This window comes from Poecilia formosa, unplaced genomic scaffold (assembly GCF_000485575.1).
Source record: "Poecilia formosa unplaced genomic scaffold, Poecilia_formosa-5.1.2 Scaffold272, whole genome shotgun sequence".
NCBI lineage: Eukaryota > Metazoa > Chordata > Actinopteri > Cyprinodontiformes > Poeciliidae > Poecilia > Poecilia formosa.
The window spans coordinates 872,113-884,133 of record NW_006800211.1 but is presented as its reverse complement, the minus strand read 5'-3'; the positions used below and the strand labels follow the sequence as shown (position 1 = coordinate 884,133).

Below are 12,021 nucleotides of genomic sequence, written 5' to 3'. Positions count from 1 at the left end.
GCCAGGAGATTTGACTCTTCAGTTTATGATCTTCAATCCTTCAACCTGAACAAGCACCAGGCGACAGCAGAAAGGAACAACCCCCATCGCACAGGAGGGAAACCGTTTGGACACTTTTTAATGGAAAAAAAAACTGTGAAGATGGCAGCAAATATTGCAAATTAGTGCATACTTTTACATTTCTACCACACGTTTTTCTTCCACTTAATTTTCCTGGTAGTTTTTAAAAAAAAAAAAAAATTAATGGTTTGTTCTTCTTGTGAAGGGCGTCAGGTCTCCAGTTTTCTGAATATTTCTGCTTTAAAACTAATTTTTTCTGGTTTTCAGTAACTTTGTGATTTTGTAGCTGAGAAACTGAACGTTGGATTTTTACTCAGCTGTGATTCATCATCATAAAAAGAAGAAAAGTGAATAAAGAAATCATTTATATGATTCCCTGTATCGTCTTGTTTCCAGTCAGGATTAATCTTTTTGAGTTTTTCCAGGAATCCAGATCAGAAATGTGTTTTATTAACCGCAGAATAATTAAGTGAAAATTTTAAACAGCAGATTGGATTTATTTAAAACACAAGCAGCATAAATAATCACAGCTCATGTCTGTATCACTTTACTGAGTAATTCCCTGTGGAGCAGCAGCGGTTTTAATAAAACATAAACTTATAAAGATGTCTGACTATTTTCTCTGCAGGGAGAATAAAATCTGCTGATTTGATCGGCGAAACGTTCGGCCCAAACGGAGGGAAACGATAACAGAACCAGAGTTTCTTCAGGGCGTTAATGAGAGTCGCACACATTGAGCCGATCCGCCTGATCCATTAAAACCTTCAGTTTGGAACAAATTTAAAGCTTCAACAAGTCAGATTCTTCGTTCTGTCGCTTCGTTCTAAACGTTCACCAAACGAACGATGTTCACGAGAAAAACAGCAAAGAAACCAGGATCAGTGCTGCAGGAAGGCGGCTAAACTTTTACACATTTTGTTACTGTACAAAAAACAACTAAAATTCAGATTTAACTAATATTTAGTTCTCAAACTGAATATTTGGCTCCAGTCTAAACATCTACTTAGCAACTTAGCAAGCTAAATAGTTAGTAAGCTAACTATTTAGCTAACAAAATATTGTAAGCTAAATACTATTTGTAGCTATTTTAGCAACACTAAACACTCAAGTAGTGTTTAGTTAGCAAGCTAGCTTAACTACTGGCTTGCTAACTAAACACTAACTACTTGGTTAGCTTGCAAACTAAATAGTTAAATAGTTTGCAAACTAAATATATACATTGCTAAATAAATAGTTGTGTGGAGCTGCAAATTTAGTTTTCAAACTATTTAGGTCCAAATGCAAATATCTAGTTAGAAAGCTAAATAATTAGCTTGCAAGCTAAATATTTACATGGATAACTAAACAGTTAGAGTGAAGCTACATATTTAGTTTCCAAACCAACTATTTAGCTCCAAACCCAAATATCTAGTTAGCAAACTAAATAATTAGCTAGAAAGTAACATTTGTGCCCTTAAACCATTTAGCTCCAAAGTAGTTTATAAACTAAACATTTACCTTGTTTCGTAGACATTTATGTTGGAGCTACATAATTAGTTTGCTCACTAAATACTTAACTAATTTATAAATTAATAACATGGTGAAAATATGACTTTGAAAGACTAAACCCCATTTTAAACTAAATAACCGAAATTATTGCTGATCATTTTTGACTGTGTAATCTAGCAACACTCCACACTAAACAGGTTTTTCCATTCATTCCTATAAATAATTTGAACAGAGAAAGAAAACGAGTTTGGATCTTTGTGAGGAACACTCCTTCTGTCCATCTCTCTCTCCACCTCCATCCCTTTTTCTCCACCCTCTCTCCACCTCCCTCCCTTTCCCTCCATCCCTCTCTCCACCTCCATCCCTTTCCCTCCCTCCCTCTCTCTCCACCTCCTTCAGTCTTCCTCCACCCCTCTCTCCACCTCCCTCCCTCTCCCTCCATCCCTCTCTCTCCACCTCTCTCCCTCTCCCCCCATCCCTCTCTCTCCACCTCCCTCCCTTTCCCTGTTCTTTAACCCGGTTTTGTCCCTGTTCTTGTATAAAGTCGAGTCTTTACTCACATTCTCTCCCTCTGCTGCTCACATCACATATTTCTGAGGAATCTCAGAGAGACGAGCCTGAATTATCCAAACTTGGTCTCCGGGCGGAGCGGCAGCGCAGCGCTAACACACCCTGACAGGAAAAAGAAGAAAGAAAACAGGCACGATGCATTTAAGCTGAACTCTAAGAATAAAACTCTTGTGTTTGTTTAATTGTTCAACAATCAATAATTTATCCGTCGCTGCGTGTCGGGCCGCATCATGTTGAATGTACAGCAGAGCCGAGCAGCTGCCGGTCTTTCAGGAGAAAACCCGAACCTCTAGATCTGAACACTAAGACATGAAAAACAAATAAAGTCGGAATAAATACAGCACACCGTCCTTCAAATAAAAGGGGTTCTTTATTAAAATAAATAAATAAAAAAAACACTTTTTCCTCTGAGTTGCAAAAAATGAAAAGAATGAGGTTCAATAAATGGATAAATGAATGATCCGTATTTTATCAGTAGAAAGCCTTGGCTTCCAACGCTGTTAGCTTTCAACAGAGTAGCAATGTAGCTTCACATAAAAGCTGAAATCTATCAACGGTATATAACAAACGGAGGCAGGGCCCCTCTAGAAGAGGACAAACATAAAAACATAACATTAGCATCATCTCTGTAGCTTTGTCCACGGAAGATAATTCAGTTCAACATTAATTACCGAACATCTGGATTCCTGTTCATGTGGCCATAGAGTTTCTTCTCCAACAGGCATCGGCTCAAAAAATGTCCTCCGCTTCCGTTTTACCAGTTAGTGCCACGGTACATAAACAAGAGGTTTTTTCTACTTCCGGTAATTTTAGACCTCTCTGTAACAACAGCACCACATGCTGACAAAAACAAGAATTACAACCAGTCGGTGAAATAAAAGCAGAACATGCTTTGACCCATTTTTCACCTGGTTACACAAATAAAACAGTATTTATTCTCCAAAGATCTGAAAGACTCATCTGAACCACGAAAAAAAAAAAATCTTGAAATTGTTGTTTTTGGTCTAAAACGTAACATTTATTTTTCAAACTGAATATTAAGCTCTAATTTAGTGAGCAAGCTAAATATTTAGCTTCGGCTATATATTAGTTAGCTCTGTGCTAGCTAAGTATTTAGTTTTAAGCTAAATATTTAGCTTGCTAATCAGATTATGGTTTACAAAAGCACTGAAAGCAGCTTAGAGCAACACCTTCATTTCTGGAGACATGGAGATTTTATATGGTTTGATTAAATTAAAACTATCTGGATTTTCTGTCAGTATTCTGAGAACAACTAAATAACATCTCTATGAAATATGCGACAATCAGGTTGCAGGTGTTTCATCCAAACTAGTGAAAACACAATAATGTTTCATGAAAACCATGAAGAAGAGAAACAACATCAGACTGAGATCCTGAAGGAAATATAAAAATAGAGAAATGCAGATTTCTGAAAAGATTTTTTTTTTTTAAATAATATTTTAAGCTGGGCATCATCTCAGTTCTGCCCACAAGCAAAAGTGTGACTAAAAACGCTCTGCAGAAGCAACGTCCACAGCAATCTGGTGGTAATCTGCATTTTCCAGCCCATAACGATGAAAAAGAAAAACAGCGTCGGACCTGGAACAACGGATCCGAACCCTGACCTCGTTTCCATGAACTTCCAGACTCCGTATTTTTATGCTGAAGGCCGATTCTGTATATGTTTCACTCAGCAGATTTAGTCTGGCCCTAATTAGCTTCTTTATTTGCCAGAGGAGCGAAACGTCCTCAGTTAGACCTCAGCTTTAATTACAATATGTGCTGAAAACTAAATTCTGACCTTAGACGGGAACGGAAACGCTTCATCCTGCTATAAAAAGGATGATCCAGCTCTGCTACAAGAGTTACAATTTGTTTCATTTTGACTCTGCTGGTCAGTAGTAAAGCTAAAAATAACATTTCAGGAGAATATTCAGAAAAAAACATTTGGTTTGGTCAGAAAAAAAAAGCAAATGCTCCCTGATATTATTTTTTTCTGATTATATTAAGGCCGAAGATGAAAATTTAACTTGGAAAGAGAAAACCATTTTCAGCACCCATGATGTCTAAACATGAACTAAATGCTTCACTGTTGCAAAAAAACCCTAAAAAGTTCATTTTATTTTGACTAAATTCTGGTTTCAGTTACTGTGATAAAATAGGTTTATGCTACATAGTTTAAGCTGATATTGTGTTTGCTCTGAATTTAACTTGTTTTTTTAAGTTACATTAGAAATCTATGGTCATCAGATTTTCCAATTTCTAAGTCAGAAAAGTCAGCAGGAAGTCAAAGAGTTGACATGGAGAGCCGTTCCAATATGGCCGCCTTACTCTTTTAAATTATTGACAAATAAATGACTGAATAATACTTTGTTAGTAAATGTCATTTGAACATACTGCACAGCTGTTCTTCATGAACATGTCGCTCTCTGTTAGCCGATTGGCTAATGCTACATAAATCCCACAGACGAATGCTAATGCTGCTAGCATGACTTTTTGTTTTAATATTTTAAGCTTTTTCTAAGCATTGTTTTACAATGTTTATCACAAGAAGCACTTTGAAGAGCATATTATTATTAGTACTAGATTTCCACATCAAAAAGTATCAACTAAAGGTAGAAAAACAATCAGCCCAGACTCCAAAGCCGCTAGCAGCCACTAGCTGCTGAAATTCAACATGGCTTCCCCTCAGAAAAGCGGCAAAGATCAACAATTAATTTACATTTCTTTCAGTTTATGCTTAAATGTTTTAAGTAACTTTTATTAAAAGTTGGTGACTGCAACATGTCACTGTAAACTGCTACGATAACGAATTAGATGCTAAAGACTTGAGCTAATATGTTAGCATTACAAACAGAACTGAACTTAACATCCTCAGTAGGAAGTGATGCAGTGAAGTTATGTGCTTATATTTCCTTTACAGGTTCAGTCTTTTGTGTTGTGGAAGAAATCATATTAGAAATGATTCATTTAAAATTAACTCGAACTCCTTGGAGGAACTGTTTTCGTTTGATAATTTTCGCTTCCCTCATCATGCGGTTTGACAGACAGTTATGTAACCAAGGACACGCAGAGGAACTGGACCCCAATGCCTGACTTATCTCAACTCAGAGACAACAAAAGAATACTTAATTTACCTCTGATTCATATTCACCTTTAAACGGCGCTATCTGTCGGTAGCTACTGTGATGTTATTGTTCAGAGTGAGCAGAAACGAACACCAGGCTCAGTTTGTCGGACTAACAAAGCGTGTGGTTTCCAGAAGCATCCATGCTGCAGTAAAGGGTAGAAGGTGGAGCTTTCACAGGGAACACGGAGTGTAAGTGCACCAACCTGTGCTGGACACGGATTAGCAAATGCAAGCAGGGCGAGGTGGAGTAGTGCAGCTTTCTGCATGAGCGCTCTGCTGCACATTTTATAACATCCAGAGCTTCACTGCCTGCACATGCAAACCAAAGTTTTCTCCTAAAGAGCTGGTTGTTTGAATAATTTACCAACAAACCGGGTGCTGCAGATGAACCAACCTTAGTTTCAACGTTTTTATTTCATTTTTCGTCCCAAAGCACCACCTAAATATAATTATGCTAACATTAAAACGTAAATAAAAATAAAAATCTGCTCTTTTTTTCAATAAGAGCAGCTTTATCACTATTTAATGCGTAAAAACACCTTAAAAAGTCTTTTTAATAGATTTTCTTCCAGGATTGTCCATGCATCTTCCTATTAACTATGAACAGCTTTCCTGTCCTATGTCTGACTGACTAACAAGTCAAACACGGAGGTGGTAGTGTGATGGTCTGGGACTGCAAAAAAAGAGAAAAAAAAAGAATGGCCTAATCAAAGTCTGCAGTTAAATTTGATTGAAATGTGGCAGCATGATAAAAACTGACTGTTTACTCTGGAAAAACTCCTAAATTAAAATAATTCTGTAAAGAAAAGTGAATTAAAATCAGATCCATCTCAAAACGGGTGAAAATATACGGTTATATTTTCTTAGTCAATTTTAATAAGTTCACATAAAATCAACTAACTCAAACATTTAGTAATAAACTTCAAGAACAGAACCCTAGATGCTTTTTCACCCATCAAATAATTGGAGACTTTTCATTTTTGCCGTATTTCCAAAGTGGCGACCTCTAAATCAACCTGAGTGACCTTGAAAAGAAAAAAAGACAGAAGAAGAATCTGATAATAGGAAACGGTGACAGCAGCGTGAAAAGCTACAAATATTTACTTTAACCCTGACAAGTTTTATTTGATGTATTTTTGATTAAAATATTGTTTTTTTTAACATTCCTTCTTTCATGTAGTTTTCACAATAAAAGTAAAATATAATCAAACCTTAAAAGTAAAATTTTGATGCTGAGAGATAAAAACTTGTCCAGAAAAACATTTCAGAACAAATAAAACATGGTAAACAGTAAGTACATAAAACCAGCAGCTTCCTGTCTGATCTCTAACTCTGTCCACTGAGGTTAGCAGACATTTTTCTCTGTTTGTCTGGACTTTGACTAGACCATTGCAACGCACTGATTCCATTGGAATCTTAAGAACCTGATTTTTCATTGTTTCTTTGCAGGATTTTTCCATCTATTTTGTTCTACTTAAAGTTTTTTTTATTGAAGCCTAAAATGTATGTCCCTGTCTGCATTTTGGCTCTGCAGGCACTAAGGAGGACTGAACTATAAGAAGTTACTTTCCAGAAAATATCAGGGACATATTTCATATTTCTGGAGTAGAAAAGTAGATTTTACTTTGCAGAGCTTCAGAAAGGTTCCAAATGTGGCATATTTTAGAAATAAACATCCACAAACGACTTTCAGTTTTTATGCACCAGAAATCTGAAACAAACTACCTGAAAACTGCGAAACAGTCGAAACACTGAGTTCCTTTAGATCAAGGCTAAAATCCCACTTTTGATTAGCAGCAAGTCGAACGTTGATCAACATGTTTTATGTGCATTTGCTTGATGATTTTAAAGATGGCATTTCACACAGTGTAATGTTTATTGCTTGTTTCATAATTCGTGATGTTTTTATGAGGTAAAACATTTTAACCTGGCTTCAACTGGGACTAAAACTCCACCATCTGCTCCTCCAGGTGCTGTGGATCTTTCTCTGCTCTGAGTCAAACCAACCTGTTCCCCTCCTGGCCTATGGGGGCGCTGCACCAACAACACTGAAGGAAACAACACAAAAACTTCTGAAGACACTGAACGCAACTTCCGTCTTAACCAAATGGAAACAAAATGGAGGCGTCAGATTTTAGAGGATTTCTCTTTAGTGTTTGGCTAAAGACCCCGAGCCATTTCTCCTGCTAGCGCTAGGCTAGCATGTTTATTTTAGTTATATTATGGTGTGAGAATCCTTGTTAAATGGCGTTTTGACTAAAAATCTGTAAGTTCCGTCCCGTCAGGCGACGGGGCCTGGATAAGACCCGTGTTTAACGGACGGCGGAGTCCGGCGACAACAGGCGCTTAAATACTGTAACAAAAGTATGTTTTTATCTTTTTTTTAAATCTTTTTTAATCTTTTTCTTTTTTCTCTCTTTCTTACTGTTTATTCAATGTCACATGCTGTTCTTATTTTTTTCTTTAATTATATAAAGCACCTTGAAATGCCTTGCTGCTGAAATGTGCTATACAAATAAAATTTGATTGATTTTTAGTTGATATTTACCCAGAATGCCTTGTGCTGCAGTCCACTTCCTGCTTTTGGAGAGGTCTCCGGTCCACTTGGCGTTCACATAACCGAAGTAGAGTTTACTTCAACCGAACCGGACCGAGGTCTGTAGACGGACCAGAGTTTGATTAACGTTCACACATCCACAACCCAACAGGACTTTCTAGACAGACGGACTGGAGATGGATTAAATCGGACTGAACTGGGCTGTGAATGAACCCCAAGTGTTGGGGACATATGGAGTGTTTTAGATGTTTACAGGAGAAGTTGTGAAATCTGAAGTATAACAAGAGGCCACTGACATGAACGAAGCCTCGTGTTTGTTTCTGCAGTGGCTTCAATTCAAAAGCAGCAGCCGAAACTTTCAGCTGAGCTCAACGCTGACATGTCAGGACACTGAACTGGAAAAAAAAACCTAAAACATTCAGCTTGTTTACTGGCGAACATTTTCCACATGGCGATAAAGGAAAAATCCATAAACAGGCCATGAAATATTCATGGGTTTCTGCTCACCTTCCTCCTTCGGCTCATTGTTGCAGAAGCGCTGAAACAGAAACTGTCAACTCGATTATTCAGACAGACATAACGCGGCACCGCTTCTGACAGGACTGTCAGACATCAGCGTTGCATGGTGGGTAACGTAGGCACAAGGTTCTAAGGTTCAGACCAATAAAGAGAAAACTACGAGCATCCGGCGTCACTTTCGATTCCCTCTGGGCGCCGGCCGCCGTTTCTGGAGAGCAGAACTAAATTGCTGGAGTATTATGAAGTTTATAGAAAGGCGGCGGTCATGGTCAAACGCTCCACTCTGACAGTTGCTAGGAGACGACATGTGAACAGCATCCTGAAATCAGTGGGTTTGTATGCCGAAGCATTCGCTCCGACCTCCTCCCGCAGAGCCGGCCGGTCTCTGCAGATGGAGCCCAATTGGACACAAGTGAGACTTTTTACGCTCTGCACATTTCCAGTGGCTGTTGTGTTCTCGTAAACAGCAGGTGGTGGCACAGATGAGACAGAGGGAAACACGGAAAACAGACACTGGAAAACGCAGCTAAACAGCAGTTTGTATGCAGGAACTGAGAGAGCTCACGCCCACTACGGGGTTTGGTAAATGTTAGAGTACAAGGCTTTAAAATGCGTCAATAAAAGATTAAATACACAAGGAGAGTACAGTGAAAATGCCCGAGGCTCACAGAAATGTGAATGTTCAGCGTTTATCCATGCTGGAGTAAAAATATTTTACTACAGAAGCAAAATTCAGAAAATGTGTAACTTTTAATTGGAGTACTTTGACCCAGAGGAGGAAAATACCAGATTAAGAACTAATTACTTTACAAAACGAACATCCTGGCTGTGATTAGTTTGTATGAACCAGTTCTTGGTCAAAGAGCAGAACTCTGAGGAAAATTGTGCAAAACGTTGGAAATCCAAAGTTTGACAGTATTTCAAATGTTTTAAACAGAGTCTGTCTGCATTCATCCACAAATAAATGAAGAATTATTTATGTATTTATTGTGTGGATATCTGTGTAAACTTAAGCAGAACCAAACAATTTCATGATTTCAACAAAGATGTTGAAGATTGAGGTGGAAAAAATACCACCTGCTGAAAGTCTGTTGTCATTTTGACACAGAAGAAGAAAAAAGGCAGAAAAATTCAGTTTTTTAAAATTTAAAACTTTGCAGTAAAACCAGACAAGCATGTCCCAATAAAATCTGCCTGAGTTTTAGTGAATCATTTTAAATAAAATAAACTGATAAGTTTCTAACAGAGTGTTTTAGAAATCAAGTTTTAGTTCAGAATTTATGGCTGTGGAAAGGATTAATACTGCCGTTAGTTCAGATCGTTTGAGGATTTCTGACAAACAGCCACATGAATAAAAAACATTTCATTAATTAACGACATGATTTACTTATATTATTCTCACATAACCAACATTTTTTAGTTTATAATGTGACAGATTTATAATTAATGCTTTTTATCTTTGATTGAACCAGTTAAATGGATACATTTATTAAAACATAAATATATGAGGTTTTCAAAGTGCTTTTCAAGGTTTCGGGTCAAATCTCTATTTTATCGTCTCACAGTAAAGCTCAAGCAGAAAAGTGAGGAAACTAAATGAAGGGAAAAAACACAACAGTCTGGAAAATGTGAGTTGATTTGGATTGATTTGTAATAATCAGTAAATTAAATCCAGTTGAATGTTTTCCTAATATTTGTTGTTCAGTTTTTTTCATTCATCCAACTGAAGCTCACAGGTCTAGTTAAAGTCTCAGCAGAGTTTAAAAACTCCATTTAAATGTTTACATTTGTGATGGTAGGAAACCATAAGACGGCCATCATATTTTTTTATTATTATTATTTCGGAACAACCGGTTCCAGGTGAAACCAGAACTGAATTAGCAGTAAATCATTCGGCTTCCTCCGTGTTCCTCATTCTGAGGGGAAACTGGATTTCTGGATTTGTTATTTTCAGTTAAAACAAAAAGATCTGCAGTTATTAGGAGCATCCAAAACCCCAATAAGCAGAAGAGGGATCCTTCCTCTGGCCTCCATGTTGTTTCCCTCCTGCTGTTTGTTATCTGGGCTGCGTCGGGGGAGCGTCCGCTCTCTGGGAGGTTTCGGTAATGAATTACCTCCTGACAGCACAATGCTGATTAGAATGCATGTCTGAGGCGTCTGTAAATCACACGAACGTGAACAAAATCCAATCTGTGAGCGTCATCACACAGCTGTTGCCCTAAACGGATGTGAGCTCAAAAATGATGGCGGAGTCGATTTAACGGAGACGGAGAGGACGTAAACAAACCCAGGGAGACGCTTCAATATGCAGTTCATCAGGCGCTTCCTGTTCCAACAACCACAGGTAAACCTACAGGCTGTGGGTTTACCTTTCTATTCATTTTAGCAACACTGAAACATTTTTACACGTCACAAAAATACATTTACTGGACGATAAATTACCTCAGAAGTTATGAAAAATGATAATATTGTTGTTTTGAAACCATTTATAAGTAACATAATGGTAACAGTGGCAAAATTATGGAAGAACAAATTCTCAATGATCAATAAACTATAAATTTAATGAGCATTTAACACTAAAACTGGAAGATATTTTAAATATCTAAAATAAAGCAACAGAAACAGCAAATAAAATAAAATATGAAGTTTCTGTAAATAAAACTGACCTTCAAAAAAAGGTTTAGTTGAGATGAAGGAATAAATTATGATTGAAATTATTGAACTAGTTTTAATTTAACATGCGATTAATTGATTTATTGTGACAGGCCTCAAAACTGACTGAACAATAAAACATTTATCTATATAAAATAAACTGAACCAATTCAGTTCATTGATTATCAATCAGCGCATTGAGTTCAGTTTATTATTTAAATGGTTTAAAAAGTCTTTTCATCGACTCAGTTGCTGCGATTTCATTACAGATGCACAAATCTTAGTCTGCTAATGTCAGAAAAACAAAGTTTCCATTAACTTAAAAATGTAATTAAAATGAGGAGTGTTACAGTTACATGAAATATATTCATAATTCAGCGTTCAGCGTCTATCAGCCAATCAGAGGAGGCGTTGGAGCAACAAGCCCCGCCTACTGGGGAACGGCTTCGTTTGGGGAAATTATGGTCGGCCATTTTACAGAAGAGTTATCGACTCAACACGTTGGAATGAGATAAAAAAACATTCAGGGTGATATTGAGGCTTGTTTTAAGTAAATAATGTCTCAATATGATTTAAATTTAATGAAGTTAGTTTTGTCTTATTTCAGGTGTGCTAAAATATTTGCACTAAACTTGATCAAATGTAAGAGTTTGTGTTTTTACAGTGTGGTAACTAGTCCACCTGTGTTTTTATGAAATAAATGTTTATGATTTGTTGTTAAATTTAAAAACCGATTCCCTGTTTGAGAAAAGGAGAGACAAATGTTTCACCATCCAGAGATTACAGACTTAGACCGATTTATCAGATCCCAAACAGGGATCAGAACTCGGAACCCAGAAAAACTAGCGAATACTTTTAGACTCCTGATCTACCAACCCTGAACAGGAATCAGACCAGAGGATTCTAACTGATCCTGATCTACAAACCCTGAACAGGAATCAGACCAGAGGATTCTAACTGATCCTGATCTACAAACCCTGAACAGGAATCAGACCAGAGGATTCTAACTGATCCTGATTCTGATCTACAAACCCTGAACAGGAAT

At 37.2% G+C, this 12,021-nt stretch overlaps 1 long non-coding RNA gene across 1 annotated transcript in view; it reads right to left on the bottom strand.

Moving 5' to 3' along the window:
* Positions 1 to 7,802: 7,802 nt before the first annotated feature.
* The window catches only part of LOC107838522 (uncharacterized), a 28,514-nt gene continuing 24,295 nt past the window's right edge, over positions 7,803 to 12,021 (bottom strand). The window contains exon 4 of the long non-coding RNA XR_001664608.1: positions 7,803 to 7,905. This is a non-coding gene — a long non-coding RNA (uncharacterized LOC107838522). The remainder of the gene's footprint in view (positions 7,906 to 12,021) is intronic.